The sequence below is a fragment of the Protopterus annectens genome, chromosome 1.part1 (genome assembly GCF_019279795.1).
Source record: "Protopterus annectens isolate FY-2018-M chromosome 1.part1, PAN1.0, whole genome shotgun sequence".
In the NCBI taxonomy this organism is placed as follows: domain Eukaryota; kingdom Metazoa; phylum Chordata; order Ceratodontiformes; family Protopteridae; genus Protopterus; species Protopterus annectens.
This window is the reverse complement of record NC_056726.1, coordinates 1,665,712,074-1,665,731,704: the sequence shown is the minus strand read 5'-3', so window position 1 is coordinate 1,665,731,704 and position 19,631 is coordinate 1,665,712,074.

Sequence of the window (19,631 nt, the reverse complement as noted above, 5' to 3'; positions counted from 1 at the left end):
CATGGAAGAGGCTAACGAAATATACTGACTCTGAGTGAGTTTGTTTTTGTCCAAACATAGTTGTGACATTGGCACAGCAGCATAATGATACATATAGTAGTCATTCTTAAGTAGTCTGGAATACTTATTATTAAAAAAGTGAGAAAATGAGCAAAGAATGAAAACGGCCGTACCAGTCACTGAGGCAGGCCTCAGAATGGATAGGATTTAAAAAACTTTTGGTAATGCAGCATGAAGTAATTAGGCATCTACATTTCTACCAAAGTATACGTATACAATGAATCATTAGCCAAGAACTATACAAAAGACAAATTAATTAAATGTTAAAGATGAAATAAGTTAAGGCGGGGTTTGATTGATTAAATGTTGTGTTGCATGCCCCCATAGTATGTGGTCTGGTCCTAACATCTAGTCCTAGTCTGTGTATAACCTGCATATTCTACTTATGTTGTTCTTTGATTCACCTGGAGGGGCAATAAGCACCCCAACAAAAATGAAAAATCTTTGCAAGCAGTGTCAAGCTTAAGTTAGCAGGCAACAGTGTTAAAGCAAGCAGGCATGGCATGTGGCTAAGTTGATGTACTACTATATTTTGGTGAAGGTGTTTGCTCTCTTCTCGGCATGTGGGGTGTTTTTCTTCTTTTGTACCATCCTTCCAGCACAATGGTTCCCCATCCAATTACTTCCAGCAGCAATAGGCAAAGCATAAAGCCCAACTTGCTGTTCTTCTGACTTAAATTTAAAAAAAGACTGAACTAACTAAAATGACGTATTTAATATAATTGCCCATCCCCAGTTTAATATAACATTGTTTCTCAATATTCCATGTAAACTTTGGCCAGCAAACTATATATATATATATATATATATATATATATATATATATATATATATATATATATATATATATATATATATATATATATATATATATATATATATATATATATATATATATATATATATATATATATATATATATATATATATATATATATATATATATATATATATATATATATATATATATATATATATATATATATATATATATATATATATCATTACCTTTCAAGGTGCACAATAAACCTTAACCCCCAATGGAGAAAACAGTAAATAAGTAGAGGAAAAACCTGATTATAAGCAAAGCTCAGAACTCCCCACTATTTGATGTGCTGCCACTGACTAATGGTGTAAACGTAAACACCTGAAATAACATAAGACATACCTCATTATATGTCATGGATGCCCAGTTCTAGCAAAATAAAACTTATTCACAGCTGTACCATTGCCTCAATAAAGAAAGTTCTTACCTCAAGCACTTGCCATCAGTATTTACAGTAAGGCATTTCCGATTTCAGATCATAGTTAACTTCACTTTCCCAGTGAAGGTTTCCTACCTTCCAGCATTATACCAGCCATGTACCTATCCACCTGTAATTGTACCTTTTAAGTATGACTTGCAACCATTGTTTGTACTTTAGTTGATTTATGTAATGGTGCCCAATATTTGTTATAATTTCACTGTTTCATAATGGCTGAATGTTTTATGTTATTAGCATAACGCTTTACAATGGGTGTTAAATAAGCTAGATGCTGCTGTAGAACACTTTAATAATGCATTCTTATAGACCTTAAATAACCTAGTAAAAGTACATAATAAAACAGTAGTCCAACCCCATACCATGGCTGACAATGGAAACAAAACAAATCATGATAAAAAGGGATATAGCCTGGAAAAACTGGTATGAAAATAGAAATCAAAATGCCCTCCAGAAACCTTGCAAAACTCTGTCAAACAGGATAAGCAAACATACCATACCAACCTACAAGACAAACATATAAATAACCCAAAACTTTTTTGGTCATTAATAAATAAAGTAATCCACCCTGGCAAGACCAGTAGTCTCTCTCCAAAAACCGATAATATGACTGAGTTTATCCCCACACAGTTTAATTCCTAGTTTATACAGTAACTATTGTCTTTCTTAGACACTAACACAGCTGCCCCCCTCACCCTAGCCCTGTCCAATCAAAACCACCCACAGCTCTTCAATTTAGTCACTCACAAGGAAGTTCCTCCTTAAACTAAAAACTTCTTCTGTAGCTGTCAACCAACGAACTTCAGACTACCTAAAAATGGCTACAGAAGTTATAGCCTTCCCTGTGTCCATACTAATTAATAGGTCCATAACAGAAAGATAGGTCCCATCACCGTGGAAAAAAATCTGACATCATACCACTACACAAAGGCGGCACATGCACAGAGTTTATTAACTACAGACCAATAGCCATTCTCTCCCCCTCTCCAAAATATTAAAGAAATGCATCCATATGCAGCTGATGCAATACCTAACCTCAAATAACCTGCTCTCAGAAACACAACATGGATTTAGTCCCCAGCACAGCACCACTACTGCTCTACTACATTTTACCAATATAATAAATGAACATAGAAACGATGGTCTGTTTTTGTCCACCATGTTTTTAAACTTCTCAAAGGCATTTGATGTTGTTGTTTGTCTTTCAGCTTTTCCTGGTAAGGGGTCGCCACAGCAGAACTCTGGTCTGCTAATGATTGGCAGTAGATTTATACAAAATGCCGAGGTGCCAGCTTAACACCCAACCTTCAACTAAGGCATGCCCATTTACGCACGCATGTCTTTTGAATGCTACCCAACGACGGGGAGGACATGCAGACTCCACACAGAAGGCACTCCCAAGCCACACCGAGAATCAAACGGGAGAACCTCTTGCTGTGAGTTAACAACGCTACCGCCGTACCACCACAGTAATCAACTCAAAGGCATTTGATACTTTATATATATATTTTTTTGTGTAGCAACGGCTCATTCGAATCTCCTCAATTGGACTTTTACAATACTCCTTGTTGTGGTTCCTTAGTTACCTATCCAGAAGGCAACACGCCATTAAATGGAAACAAACCTACTCTTCCTTTCAACTACACTACAGGTGTTCCTCAGGGCTCTATCCTGGGGCATATGCTATTTAATATATTTATTAATGACCTCCACACCTCCACTCACCATGCAAGTTTAGCTCAGTATGCAGATGACTGAACATTAGTATATGTGGCCTTTATAATAAATAATCTCCAAGACATTAGCCACAAATCTTTATCCTTTGTAGAAACCTGTTTCAAAGAATCAAACCTCCTACTCATCCCCAAGAAAACTAAGCTAATGCTTTTCACCTCAAAAATTTGCCAAAATCAAAAGCAATCTCTTACCTTAAAGTCAGCAATACTGCCATTGAAACTGAACTCACAGTAAACTTCTAGGTGTTATAATAGATAACATTGTCAAATGTGACCAGCATATACTGCTCTCCATTAAATCTACACACCAAAAACTAGGCTCCCTTTATAGGATCAATAGATTCTTTACAGATACTGCAAGAAACACTCTAGACACTACCTTCTTACTGCCAACTCTCTTACACGCTGCTCCTATCCTATTAAACATAAACAATACTCAAAGAAACTTGCCTCCTTCTACAATACAATAGCTAAATTTGCCACCAGTCTCCCTCATAGGATCCACCATTTTCTTAGCTTAAAGCGATTAAACTGGCTTAAACTGCACAAGTGTCTAACATATTCACAACTGACTACAGCACACTAACTCATTCATCATCTAGAAAAATGCCCTGCACTACAAGATGCATTACTACCCTCCTGTCTAGCAAGGGACCTCTGTTCTAGTAACAAATTCTTATTACTTACAAATAAGTCAAATAATGTTGCGGGAGACCTGCTCTTCTCCCAGTGCATTGCTTAACTCTGGAATATTATCCCCATGTAATAAAACTCTCTGAAAAACTTAGTAGTTTTAAATTACTGCTTAAACAACGTCTTAACCAGTCCTGGTTTTGTGCATGCTCAACATGGTTAAAACCTTTTCACTGTACAATACTATCCAAATACTCTCCTTAAACATAATATTCTCAACCTCATACTGAAATGACAAAACAATTTTTGTACATAACCGCTCCCTGTTCAATTCATTAAGTTGCACGTGTGCTTTCTCTTTAGTAAATTCCACCTCTAAAATCTTAGAATGTTTATGTATAAATGTAACTATTTGTGTATAAATGTAATTAGAAATGTACCTATTCTGTGTTTGACTGGAACTCAGTATAATGCAATATAGGCAAATGAAGCCTTTCTTCCTGGGCCTCTGCTGAAAATGGATATTACTCAGTTGGACTATTCCAGTAAACAAAGGCAGATAAATAGACAAATAAATAAACAATGCATCCTTCTGCTTTTGAAGTACAACTTAATAGACTGACTCTACCTATCCCACCTAAGATACCCACTATAAAAGCTATGTTATTAGGCACAATTCAAGGCATATGTTTCTGACACTACATTTTTTTAACATTACTGTTTTACACAATTTTAAAATCACTGTTTAATGTTATACCATCTCTCTTTTCTTTAGCTGGGGACTATAGAAGTAAAGCCATCTTACCTGCACAAATAATTCAACTGATAATGGCCTTGTTACCCAGAAACTCCTTTACTTCTCACCTATCAAGTTCCACAGTTCTTCTGTTACCTAGTATTTTTTTTAACATTTGTTTACTGGGAAATTCCAACTTGCAACAAAGCCAATTTTCAGAGGAGGCCCAGGGAGAAATGCTCCAGACACATGTCTTTGTAACATTGGAGGAAACCGGAGTACCCAGATGAAACCCACATGAATACAGGTAGCACATGCAGACTCAGCACAGAAGGTACCCCAGCCAAGCATCGAACAGTAGAACCTCTTGCTGTAAGGCAACAATGCTACCGCTGCACCACTGCACTGCCCAAAATACCACAGCTGTGTCCTCCCATACAGGCAAAGCATGTATGAACAAGTAACCCTGAACTAGATTGCAACCATTAACATGGGCTTGCCATTGTAGCCTATTGTCAGTAAACATTACTATCTACGCCGCCATTACCAACACCAATATATTGATATGCCCCATCACAACATCCTTCATGCATAATGTTTACCCAATACAATATTACATTAATCTAAACAAATGAAAATGCTTGCTAAACAACCTGAGTACTCCACAGTGTGTAGAGTCCTTCAAAAATTGATAGACAACTGAAACTTGATCAGAGTCTTACCTCTGGATACGTACCCAGGGAGTGGCGCACTGCAACTGTGGTACCACTTCACAAAGGCGGTGCCTCCACCGACCCTGGAAATTACCGGCCCATTAGCTTGACAAGCCTTATCTGCAAAGCCATGGAGAGGATCATAATGGACCTCATAAATAAAGACATAGGGAATTTGCAGACTTTGGATCCAACCCAGTTTGGCTTTGTCAAAGGCAGATCATGCCTTTTAAACTTGGTTGACTTTTTCGAAACAGTCACCAAAGCCATTGATGAGGGAAAGGCAGTCCATACAGCCTACCTCGATCTGGCTAAGGCCTTCGATACAATACCCCATTCGGGTATCATTGAAAAACTCTTCAGCTTAAATGTCAACCCATACATCACAAGATGGGTTGCAAACTGGCTGAGTGACAGAACCCACAGGGTCAGAGCTGCTGGCGCCATGTCAGACTCAAAGCCTGTCACAAGTGGTGTCCCACAGGGCTCAGTCCTGGGCCCACTCTTGTTTGGCATCTACTTTTCCGAAGTACAAGCAAACACAGGAGGGTTATGGCTGACAAAGTTTGCAGATGACTGCAAACTGGGCCATAGTAGAAAACACATCTGACACAGATATCCTTCAGAAGGGTCTCACAGAAACGGATAACTGGTGCCAGAGCCACGGCCTAAAGTTAAATGCCAAAAATGCATAGTCATACCCTTCGGGAAAAACAAGGTTACCCCTAGCTACCAAATAGGTGGCAATCCACTGAGCACAGAAGAAGTTATCAGGGACCTGGGGACCCAGGTTGATAGTAGTCTGTCATTCGACACCCATGTAGCTAAAGTAGTTAGGAAGACCTTCTACATTGCCCACCTTATCATGAAGGGATTCTCATCTAGATCAAGGGAGGTCATAGTCTCCCTTTACTCATCACTCATCAGACCAATGATTGAGTACAATGCCCCATTCGGAATGTATCTGAACCGACACTTGCAGCAGCTGGAGAGGCCACAAAAGTTCCTCACCAAAAGGATAAAGGGTCTCAAAAATCTGTCCTATGCTGCCCGACTGAAAGAACTCCAGCTCTATTCAGTCGCCTACCGCTTGCTCAGAGGTGACCTTTGCCTAACATACAAGGCCATGTCAAACCCAGATTTGATGAATATGCTTCACCACAAAAAATCTAGATCCATCAGAGCCACAAGGGCGGGAGACTTAAACCTTGACACGGCTATTAATAGGACGTGCTGGAGGGATAGATTCATCACCCAAAGACTCCCTATGCTGTGGAACAAAATCCCGGTACATGTGAGGCAGAGCACCTCGCTGGCCTTGTTCAAGAGAAATCTTGACCAATGGATGGGAGATCGCAGATATACCCCAGGGATTACCTCAGTGTCACTGCTCGACAGAGGCACAGCAAAATAATGGGTATAGTTCCCCATACTAAAGGGGTGGCGTAAGCCACAAAACGATGGGCTAGGCTTGTAAATGCCCTCGGGCAGATAGCCTAGTATGAACCTATGAACCTATGAACCTAAGCACCACATGTAATATGCAGTAACAAAAGTCCGTGTTGACAGTTTTCACTCTTCCATCACTGTCTCAGCTATTTTTAGTACTACTCTGTTGGTATCACAATCCAGCAAAGTCCTTCACTGAAGTAATGATTTTATTATACATTGAAAATAATGGCGCCATCTTTGGGTCTGAGATCTGAGAAAAGACTCCATTGAAACTGATCAAGTCTAAAGGGTAGCGAAGACTTGCACACTTATTTGTTTCCCACACTAGCTTTAAAATTATCCTCTGTGTCTCATGCTTTTTGAAAAGAGCAGAAGAAAAGTAATTTCCAGCCGTATCAAGTGCTCACTGAAAAGAAGTTGCTCTTTAGATCATTTATGTTTGTAAGTTTGCATGAGTGAATTGCTCTTTCTCTGGTCACTTAGTTCACACTGTGTACTCTGTTGATAGATGCTGTTGCTTTTAAAACAGGTTGATATGTTTTTATTAGCAGTAAGAACCACAAAAGACAGATCCAAAATCTCAAAACAACAAAATCAAGGCCAAAGGCTCCAAGAAAAACTTCTTTATTAAATCAATTCTCTTAGTACCTCGGCACACCAGCCTTTACAGAGTATAATAGCAACAATATATTTTTTTAACTGAAAACTTACTTTGAAGCTTCATGGACATTGATAACATATACATATAAAATTTAATACAGTGCTAACCCTCAGAGCAATAAATTTTTATCTATTACCTGTGATGGGTAGTGGAGTCCAAGTTCTTAGAGATGATGCTTTAATTACTGCATGACTGGAAGCCCATAATACTCATCTCTATAGATGTAATATAGCCTGCAGCATTTGTACTCAACATATTTCTCCTCTTGTTTTATTTTCTTATTTGCAGTATTTAAAATGCCCTGATCTAGTATTTTGTTTCATGTCATCCAAGGTTTTATGCATTTTAATAGTTGAGTACAGCCATGAAAGATTTTACTGTCAGTTTTGTTGTTATGCTAATGTATCATGTCATTGTGCGTAATTACATATTTAACTGCTTGAAACAAAGCTAACTTTATCATTAACAATGTAATAGTATCTCAGTTTACTTAATAAGTAAATAAATGTTAGTTTCTTCAATCAAAGCAAAATGTACGAACTCATGAAAGCAATCTGTTCAAAACCATGTAAGTAAAACAAATATGTGCTTAGATAATACCTGTAGTAGTCCTGTGCATGAGGTAAAACCTCTCTTCTGTCTGCTTAAGTAATGCATTTGATTTAAACAGGACATAACTACCTCAGTCCTCTACATATACTGAAATCCCTAATTTCTCTGCTTAATAAACACACTTTAGTTTTTTCTAAACATTAAATAGTGCAGTTGACATGTAATCAAAATTATGTAGTACAGGCCACAATCCCAGGCTTGTAGTAAATTCTGACAGCACTATAGAAGGATCTGGTCCTCCATAAAATACTTTAATTAAAATACTGGGATTATAACACCAATCTGACAAGCACCATACCTCTCAAGCTCCAAGTTCAATACTATGCAAACTTGAAAAATAAGTGATCAGAACAATATCTATAAATCATACTAAGGCTTTTTAATAGTTGGATAGTCTTGCAATGTTGCTATTGAAATACCTAATTTGTGAATTGTATAAGATTACCTTCATGATTCAATGTATTCCTAACATTGTATAATGCTACATGTTGTTAAATTTCTTCCTTTTTTGTGTATAGGTGTTGTAAATATGTTAAATTAATATGATTTTCTTAAAAAAAGAATTCTGAAAAGCATATGTTTCACACTGCATAAGTCAACTAGCTGATTAAATAGTGCAGGACATAAAACTGAATATGTTCCATAATAGTATATTAATTTACTATAAATGGAGCCTGACTTCATATTAAAACAGAAAGAAGACAATAACCATGTAACTGAAGCAGAAACCTGTGTAAATGCTGTATCCACAGCACTGCAAGTTTACTAAAACTGTCCAAGGATATAGGTAGCAAATTGTTTAAACAACATAGACTAAATTCTATATATGTGTTTGATTCTGCTTCTAATAAAATGCTCTGTATATTAGTATAAAGAAACACATTTTAGTTGTTTTAACTACAGCTGGTATTTTCTGCTAAAACTCAAAGTAAACCAGGTGTCAAGATAATAAGTTAAATAGAACATGCTACAGAAGGTGTATGTAGGTTCATAGGTTCATAGGTTAGTGCTAGGCTAACTGCCCTTTTGGGCCATTTGAAGCCTAGCCAGTTATCCCATGTGAGAATCAAACCCTGCACCTTGTGTCTTTAAGGTAAACAGCCTTTCTCCTGGAAATCAAAAAGAAAAACTTTCAACAAATGCCATGTTAAAATAGAAAAGCAAACACTGAGCTGAATGCATGCCATGAAGGGATAAAGCCCGGAATGTGATCTTGACAATCTAGTATCGTCTTGTGACAGCAGCATCTGTATGCAGGTCAGAAATGGGTAGCAGAAGCTGGCTCATTCCTTCAGGGAATGCTAGTAAATGCAGTTTCCAAAACTAAGTACAACTAAACCAAAAAAAAAAAAAAAAAGAAAAGTTGTCACCAGTATGATATACATAGGCATAACTCAAATAAAATAGTTTATCGGGTGCTTTCATTCCCAACTGTATTCTCAATTTGCCACATTGAAGTTTACTCCCTCAAGTATGAATCTATATTGGTTACAAGACTCACATTTAAACATCCCTTTATTACTTCCATATCTATCCACATCTTTGCAAAGTTCAAATTCTAAGTGTTTTTCTAAATGCCATTTTTGGAATAACTCCTATTTGGTATGTTTACCATAACGCTTCCAACACATTACTCCAATGTTTATTTATAATGTTCTTTATTTCACTCATCTGACAGTTGTAGTGTAAAACCAGGGGCTCTATTAGATATTTGCAAACTATTGTAAAAGATGCAATACTCACTAATGGTAGCACAGGAAAATAATTTTCTTGGGTGGCAAAAGCCACGGAACCTAGTTTGGCTAGGCTTCTATAGGCCCCTGGGCCAATAGCCTAGTACATACCTATGAACCTATGCTTTTCAAACTAGAATAGTCAAATGAATGAAGTAAAGGGCATTATAAACAAGCAATATAATAAACTATAAAGATGTGGAGTTTTGTATCTGTCTGGCCTAGCATTTTATGTAGTGAAGAATGAGAGGGCCCTAAAAAGTAGAATTTATGAACATATATATATTCCATTATGGAGGGGGCAACTCCAATGCATTTTGGTGGCAAGCTGACAGATGACATTGGAGGATGCCAAGCTCTTTATCAAAGTTGAATATGTTTACCATGTTTCATCTGCCACTTGGATGTTAGGCTTTAGAGTTTGTGTCCTAATAATTTCAAGTATGTTCTGTGTCCTCCACATACTGGCAAGGATTATTTATTATTTATTTGTCTTTGTTGACTGGGAAAAGTCCAACTGGGTTAGACATATTTTCAGCTGAGGCCCAGGGAGAAAAGCTCCACATTTAAGTTCCACATGATGCCCATTTATAATTGCAGGGCAAAACATCCATACTTGAGTTTATTTGCATGATTTTTAAATATTTTGTATACGAACATAGCATTTTAACACAAAAAAAAAAAAAACCAAGAAAAATTAACATGTTTTGGCTAATTGTCAAATAGAAAAGTAAAATTTAATAATAGTTAATGTATTTATAGCATAATGGTTGCAGGGAAAAGATCTAACTGCGGAGACTTTGAGGTTAGTAATAATGTACAGACTGACAAGTAGTAATGTAGCTTAAAAATTAGCGATTAGAGAGGTATGGAAGGAGAAATTAAAGATAAATGGACAGAGGAGGGATTGTACTTAGTGGTGGGGTGTGAGAGTAACAGGAAGAGTAAGAGTTTAGCACGTTAGTGCAGTATGAAGAGGAGCAATAAAGTACAAAAGAATGTGAAGAAAAGTGATAGCAAGAGTTGAAGAAAAGCAATCTGAGTAAAGCTAGCCAGCAGAGCAAGAAGAACAGAAGCATCTTTGGCATAGGTGCTGTTTAAGCAAAGTTTTGAAATGATTTAGGTTTTCTCATTTAACTGTGTGAGAATTTTATTCCAGATTTTTGATACATAATGAGAGGAGAGAGAGTCTCCAGCAGTGTGTCTTATTGATACATAGTAAGAGTTTTTGCTTAAGTGAAAGTCTCTAGTGGGTGAATAGTACAGTACAGTATTTTGTAATGCTGTGCATTTGTCTGAAGAGTACATTGTGGCCAACAATTAGTTGTGAGTATGTCAACAGGTTTGGGAGTTCAAGTTAGTTTGTTTTAATGCAAGGCAGTAGTGTGTTTTATAAGGTGGGTTGTTGCAAATTTAGCTATTTTGTAGTAACAGAAGGCTAGTTTTGTTTTATGCATAGTATTGATATTTGTAAGGATAGGGAATGCATATAACAGAGGAGGGAAGGAGTATGTCACTGCTAAAGCAATCCTTGCTTGATCTGTCAGGTAGTGTTTGGCCCTATAGAGGCAGTCAAGGTTTTGGTGAGTTTTCTTGATTGAGTGATGGAGTAAAGCATGTGGTCATCAGATTCATTGTTGTCATTTGTTATGACTCAGAGTAGTTCAGTTTGGCTTATAGTTTCTATTTAGTGAAATTATTTGAGGGAGGTAATATGTTTTGGAGTAAGTATAAACTCGAGGTGCTTTTTTTGGCATTAAGCAGCAAGTTAGATTTTTTAGCTATGTTTTGATATTAGTGAAAGTTTTTGAGTGAATTAAAGATGTCCACAATCTGTCTTTCAGTCCAGGTCAGTGTTTGCTGTTCTCCCAGTGGCTCAGCCAGAACACAGGTGAATGCTAAATGTATCTTGATATTGTCCTCATGAAACTGCATGCTAGATTATAGGTCCTTTTTTAGAAAGCCTCATTTCTGCTCATAGAGTTTTCCTGAGAAATCTTGAGGGATATGCAAAGAGAAAATCTCTTTTGAGCCCATAGTGTATGCAACTTTCAAGAGGAATAGCCATTTTTGGACTAGCATATAGGGTCATCTTAGCAGGTGAGAGGTCAAAGTACCTTATAAACAAGTGATGAGAGAAAACATACATTGTTCTGTCTTGCAGCACAGAGAGAAATGCAGGAAAAGACTAGGAAGTGTACAAAAATCCCATTTTAGAATAACTTGCTTACAAAGGGTCATTAGTTTTAAGTCTTTTGCTTTTTGTTGTTGTTTTTCTGGATCAGAGCACATAGCTACTTTTATAAAGATGATTAAAATAAAAAAAAAAAAATGGAATGCAGAACAGCATTCAGAGGCAGAAAAGTCCATTTTCAGATTGAAAATATATCTCTCATTGTTAAATCTCACCCATTCCATACTATGCATCACTTAGAACAGGAATCATGTTACATCACTTCATTTTAATACAAACTTAACCAGAACTCTGTTAATTCCAAAACACCATGAGTCGCTTTGGAATCCCCTATAAAGAAGCCATCTATCTTTCGGATGGTAACATTAAAGGTGGAATATATTCGATTGTTATGATTCCAAATCTTTGTAAATCTGCATACTCAATGTGATTTGTAAAAGTTTTATGTTGTTGTCAAAAGTAAAACATATATACTACATAAGCTGAATGGCAGTATTGTTTCTGCATTATTAGACTGATTGATACAGTGTCACCATTATTATACTTTTTGTTAAGTGACCTCTATAAACAGACACATTCCAGTTACTTTGCTCATCGCATTGGGGGAAAAAACTAACTGAAAATACACAGATAAATTGTGCACTACTTTATACGTATTTTATAACATTGTGTGAAAATAATTACCACAGATGCCAATGGCAATATTATATCCATCTGCTGAGAAAAGCAGAGATTTTTTTTTTAGAAAAACTACACTAGGGTTGTCACTACAGCTATCTGTTATCTTACCCTCACTACCAAAAAAAAATGTATATTACAGTTTCACTCCATCCTGATGACAGATCATTCATAGGTTCATAGGTTCATAGGTTCATACTAGGCTATCTGCCCGAGGGCATTTACAAGCCTAGCCCATCGTTTTGTGGCTTACGCCACCCCTTTAGTATGGGGAACTATACCCATTATTTTGCTGTGCCTCTGTCGAGCAGTGACACTGGGGTAATCCTTGGGGTATATCTGCGATCTCCCATCCATTGGTCAAGATTTCTCTTGAACAAGGCCAGCGAGGTGCTCTGCCTCACATATACCGGGATTTTGTTCCACAGCATAGGGAGTCTTTGGGTGATGAATCTATCCCTCCAGCACGTCCTATTAATAGCCGTGTTGAGGTTTAAGTCTCCCGCTCTTGTGGCTCTGATGGATCTAGATTTTTTGAGGTGAAGCATATTCATCAAATCTGGGTTTGACATGGCCTTGTATGTTAGGCAAAGGTCACCTCTGAGCAAGCGTGGCGACTGAATAGAGCTGGAGTTCTTTCAGTCGGGCAGCATAGGACAGATTTTTGAGACCCTTTATCCTTTTGGTGAGGAACTATTGTGGCCTTTCCAGCTGCTGCAAGTGTCGGGTCAGATACATTCTGAATGGGGCATTGTACTCAATCATTGGTCTGATGAGTGATGAGTAAAGAGAGACTATGACCTCCCTTGATCTAGATGAGAATCCCTTCATGATAAGGTGGGCAATGTAGAAGGTCTTCCTAACTACTTTAGCTACATGGGTGTCGAATGACAGACTACTATCAACCTGGGTCCCCAGGTCCCTGATAACTTCTTCTGTGCTCAGTGGATTGCCACCTATTTGGTAGCTAGGGGTAACCTTGTTTTTCCCGAAGGGTATGACTATGCATTTTTTGGCATTTAACTTTAGGCCGTGGCTCTGGCACCAGTTATCCATTTCTGTGAGACCCTTCTGAAGGATATCTGTGTCAGATGTGTTTTCTACTATGGCGCCTAGTTTGCAGTCATCTGCAAACTTTGTCAGCTATAACCCTCCTGTGTTTGCTTGTACTTCGGAAAAGTAGATGCCAAACAAGAGTGGGCCCAAGACTGAGCCCTGTGGGACACCACTTGTGACAGGTTTTGAGTCTGACATGGCGCCAGCAACTCTGACCCTGTGGGTTCTGTCACTCAGCCAGTTTGCAACCCATCTTGTGATGTATGGGTTAACATTTAAGCTGATGAGTTTTTCAATGATACCCGAGTGGGGTATTGTATCAAAGGCCTTAGCCAGATCGAGGTAGGCTGTATGGACTGCCTTTCCCTCATCAATGGCTTTGGTGACTGTTTCGAAAAAGTCAACCAAGTTTAAAAGGCATAATCTGCCTTTGACAAAGCCAAACTGGGTTGGATCCAAAGTCTGCAAATTCCCTATGTCTTTATTTATGAGGTCCATTATGATCCTCAACATGGCTTTGCAGATAAGGCTTGTCAAGCTAATGGGCCGGTAATTTCCAGGGTCGGTGGAGGCACCGCATTTGTGAAGTGGGACCACAGTTGCAGTGCGCCACTCCCTGGGTACGTATCCAGAGGTAAGACTTTGATTAAACAGCTGTCCTAGCTGTGGGTTTAATTCCTCATTGAGTTCATGGAGCACACAGCCGGGGACACCATCAGGTCCCATGGATGCTGTGTTTTTGCATTGGAGAGCAGTTCTCACTTGGGTGCTGGAGATGTTTGGGGGGCTGCAATCGTTTGGTATAGATATCTCTCCTTTTGGGGGGGAGGGGTGGAGAAGTTTGCACTGAACCTGTCAGCCAGTATGTTGGCAATGTCTGTAGGATCAGTAATCTTCACATCATTTTGAACTAGTTCTGAGCATATCTGGGAGTTTCCTCCCAGGTTTTTAACATAGCTAAAGAAGGCCTTATGATTGTCTTTTGAGTCTTTAGCTATTTTTCTCTCGAAATTTGCTTTGGATGATTTTATGAGAGCTCTTAGTTTTTTACTTATAGTGATCAAGGGTGTCTTACCTTTTAAGGATTTTGCTCTATCTTGTAGTAGCTTCCTCCTTTTGTTGTAGAGTTTGTTTATGGCTGGGGTCCACCAGACTGGACGCTTGCCTTTGGTACAAAGAGTCTTTGTTTTGCTTGGGATTGCCTTATCCATGCAGTCCTGCAGGTGCTGGTAGAAGGCATTTGTAAGTGATTCAGCAGCTTGAGTACTGTTTTTCGCCGGCTCGGGGGCCTTAAAAGAGACCACACTAGTCTTTAGAAGTGTGAAGTCGGCTTTTGAGAAGTTCTTTACTGTGGTCTTTTTTATTTCAGGTGGGGGTGGGATGAGGACCTCCAGCGAGATTAGTTTGTGATCTGATCTCACCAGTGAGGGGTATACTTCCGGTGTTGAACATTGTGCTCCCATGTTCGTGATGATGAGATCGAGTATGTTATCTCCTCTTGTGGGGATGGTGACTAGTTGTTCCATGGCATTTGAGTTTATGAATTCCAGGAACTTTTGGGCTAGGGTGTTTGGGCTTGAGTAGTGTTCCCAGTCTATATTAGGGTAATTGAAGTCACCTAGTATGATGGTGTTTGATGATACATTTATCCCCTCTAGTGTTTTCAGGAAGGCCATGTGAGGTTCCTGAGTTTGTGAGGGTGGCCTGTAACATACTACAATTTGCAGAGCAGTCTTGCCTATGGTTAATTGCACCTGGATGGTCTCCGATGCATCGTGCGTTGCCACCAGTCTTGAGGTGTGGGTGTCCTTGATGAATATGGATACCCCCCTCCTTTCTTGGTATTGTCCGGATTTTGGGGCCGGAACGCATGATATGAGTTAAAACCTGATAGCGCTGGGGTGCTCTCAGGAGCCTTGAACCAGGTTTCTGTCACAGCACAGACATCAATGTTCTCCATACTGAGAAGGGCCTCGAGTGCGTGCATTTTGAGATTTAGACTTCTGGCATTGAGCAGCATTACCCTTAGTTTTTTTCTTTTTTGTGTTCTAGGGTGGTAGGTTTAGAATTTGAGCCTTGCCTAAAAAAGGCACTATGGGGGTGGCAAGAGCCTTTGCCAATATCTGGAATCCCAGGGGTGACAGGTGCAAGCCGTCCCTTGCGAAGCAGCGTGGCTTGTCCAGCATGTCATCCCAGGCAGACAGACACTGGATCCCCTTTGAATGACACCAGTGTTTAAGCCAATTGTTGAAGCTGATCATCTTATCTCTGTATTGTGGCATCATTCTTGGTGAAGGTAGGATACTGCTCAAGGTCAGGGTCATACCTGTCTGGGCTACATAATCAGAGAGCTCCTCAATGTCTCTTTTCATGTAGTCCAAGGAGGTACGTCTCAGGTCGTTTACACCAGCGTGGACAATGACTGAGTCAGTATGTTCCTGTTTGTGATTTAGGATTCTGCTAGGACTAAAGAAAGCACATTACTTCAAGATTCCCAGGTTTGAGCTGGACATAGATTCCTAGGTTTGTGCCAGGTGTCAAGGGGATGATGATGAGCAGCTGGAGTTTCTTCAGTAGAGCTGCATGGGGCATCTGCTTGAGGACAATGAACCTCTTGGTGAGGTATTTCTGTGGTCTTTCCAGTTGTTGCAGGTGTTTTGTAAGGTACATCCCAAATGGAGCATTGTACTCTATGATGGGTCTGATGAGTGATGCGTAGAGGGGCCCAATGACTGCTTTCGATCTGGATGCAAACTCTTTTGTGATTAGGTGGGCCACATAGAGGGATTTTTCTAACCACTTTGGCAATGTCATTATCAAAGGAAAGGTTACTATCTACTTGGGTCCCCAGATCCCTTATTACATCTTCTGTATTTAGGGGCTACCACCTATGTAATAGTCTGTGGGTACTTTGTTTTTTCCAAAGGGGATGACTATACCCTTTTTGGCATTTAGCTTGAGGCCATGGTTTTGACACCAGGTATCTGTCTCAGTGAGACCCTTTAGGAGGATGTCTGTGTCAACCGGAGAGTCAATTATAGCCCCTAGTTTGCAGATGTCTGCAAACTTGGTCAGCCATAGTCCTCCTGTGCTTGCCTGTACCTCTGAGAAGTATATGCTGAACAGGAGGGGTTCTATGACTGAGCTCTGGGGAATGCCACTTGTAACTGGTTTAGAGTCAGACTTAGCTCCCGCAACTCTTACCATGTGGGTTCTGTACATAAGCCAGTTGGCAACCCATATCATGATGGAAAGGTTTATGTTCAGGCTGGTGAGCTTGTCTATAATACCTGAGTGGAGAATGGTGTCAAAGGCCTTTGCGAGGTCTAGGTAGGGTGTGTGGTCCACCTTTCCCTTGTCTATAGCCTTGGTAACTATTTCAAAGAAGTCCACTAGGTTTAGGAGGCATGATCTGCCCTTAACAAAGCCGAACTGGGTAGGGACCAGTAATTGGAGTTTCCCAATGTCTCTATTAATAAGATCCATGATGGTGCACTCCATAGCTTTGCAGACAAAGCTAGTCAGGCTTATAGGGCGATAGTTCCCAGGATCCATTGTGGCTCCACCTTTGTGGAGCAGAATAACCATTGCTGTGTGCCACTCTGTGGGCACATAGCCTGTGGAGAGGCTGAGTTTAAACAGTGTGTTTAGGTGAGGGGTTAGTTCATCTTTGAGCTCATGTAAGACGCAGACTGGGACACCATCCCATCCCATTGATGCTGTGTTTTTGGCTTTGGAGAGAGCTGTTTTAACCTGAGTGTCTGTGATTTCAGGTACACTCCATTCTTTTGGTATAGTTATGGGCCCTTTTGGGGGTGAGAGGGAGGAACCAATCTGCCAGGATGTTGGCTATATCAGTCGGTACAGTGTATGTTATACCATTCTACACTAACTCTAAGCAGATCTGAGAATTGCCACTTAGATTCTTGACATAGCTAAATAATGCCTTGTGGTTATCTTTGGAGTCCATGGCAATTTTTCTTTCGAAGCTAGCCTTGAATGATTTTATGAGGGAACATAGTTTCTTGCTGATACTGATCAGGGATGTCTTCCCTTCTTGGGATTTTACTCTTTTCTGTACTAGTTTCCTCCTTTTATTGTATAGCTTGTTTATGGCAGGGGTCCACTAGACTGGTTTCCTTTTCTTGGAGGAGTGATTCTTGGTTTTGTTTGGGATAGCACGATCCATGCAATCTTGCAGGTGCCCATAGAGTGCATTAGTAAAGGAGTTTGCAGCTTGGACAGCGTTATCCTTTAGCATGGGGGCTTTGAAACTTCCCACCTCAGTCTTAAGTAACGTGAAGTTTGCTTTTGAAAAGTTTTTCACTGTGGTTTTTTTGACCAGCTGTGGTGGCGGAATGTGGATATCCAGAGTGATTAGTTTATGGTCAGATCTAACCGACGAGGAGTTGACATCCGGTGTAGAACACCGGTCGCCCATGTTGGTGATGACCAAGTCCATTATGTTGTCACCTCTGGTGGGGGTGTTGACCAGTTGATCCAGGGCGTTTGAGTTTATAAATTCTAGGAAATGTTGGACAAGGGAGTTTGTACTTGAGTAGTTCTCCTAGTTAATGTTTGGGTAATTGAAATCACCCAATATCAGGGTGTTTGGTAGGAACTTTATGTTTCCTAGTGTTTCCAGGAATGTGGAGTGGTGGTCCTGAGACATGGTGGCAGATCTGTAGCAAGCTATAATTTGAATAGCAGTTTTGCCCATTGTTAGTTGCACATGGATGATCTCTGAAGCATCATGCTGTGTCACTAACCTGGAGGTGTGGGTATCCTTGATGAATATGGATACTCCCCCGCCTTTTTTATTTCGGTCCGGCTTTTGTGGCTGAAATGTATGCTATGAGTTGTAGCCTGGTAGTGCTGGGGTGCTCTCTGGAGCCTTAAATCAGGTTTCTGTTACTGCATATATATAAATTTTCTCCATATTGAGGAGTGCCTCGAGTGTGTGCATTTTGAGGTTTAGACTTCTGGCTTTGAGTAGCATTACCCTCAGTTTTTTGTTACTTGCGCTATTTACGGTGGTGGGTTTGTCTTTTGAGCCTTGCCTAAAAAAGGCACTATGGGGGTGGCAAGAGCCTTGGCCAGTATTCAAAAGCCTAAGGGTGACAGGTGCAAGCTGTCTCTAGCAAAGCAGCGTGGCTTGTTGAGCATGTCATCCCAGGCTGACAGACACTGGATCCCCTTTGATTGACACCAGAAGCTTAGCCAATTGTTGAAATTGATAATTTTTTCTCTGTATAGTGGTATCATTCTTGTTGAGGGCAGGATGCTACTCAGGGTCAGGGTCATACCGGCCTGGGCTACATGATCAGAGAGCTCCTCCATATCTCTTTTCATGTAGTCCAGGGAGGTATGGCTCAGGTCATTCACACCAACATGGACAATGACAGAGTCATATTTGTACTTGTTCTGGAGTGACCTGAGTGCTTGTGTAATGTGGCGGATCCTGGCACCTGACAGGCATCTAACAGTAACCTTCTCCTTGTTCAGCCTAGTGAGTGGGATGTCAGTGTGCCTGACTATCGAGTCATCTATTACTAGTGTGTTGGGTATGCTATTTTACCTTAAGGGCTGTGATTGCATAGCACACTGGTTTTGTGAAGTATGTGTTTCATGGCTTGTGTTGGGGGTGGAGGTTGCTTGGATGTCTGCTCTGTTGCTTTTGGAGATTTTCATTTAGAGCCTCTGAGTATGTTTTCGTGTATTTATGTGTGTTTTTTGCCGGTGTTGGTTTCATAGGTCTATGTGAGACTAGTGGTGTGATGCATGTAATTCCATTCTCCTCTTGACTGCCTGATCCAGTCTTGGGTTGAGAAAGCTTAGCCTCCAGCTTGGCTGTTTAATTGCATCTCTCACATGTATTAGTGTTTGGTGGAAGGAGGAGAGGGTTGTCTGTGCACATCAGACAATTGTAACGTTGCCTCAAAATGGCCAAATTCACCAGTTGGACCGGTGAGTACACCTGAAACTGCCCTTTGGACATGCCTGGATAGGTACAGTGAACTGTTTTACTGATTGGCTGGTAAGGTCGAATAGAGAGCCTTGTCCTTCTCTACAGTATAGGGGGGGTCTAGTGCTAAGGTTTATTAG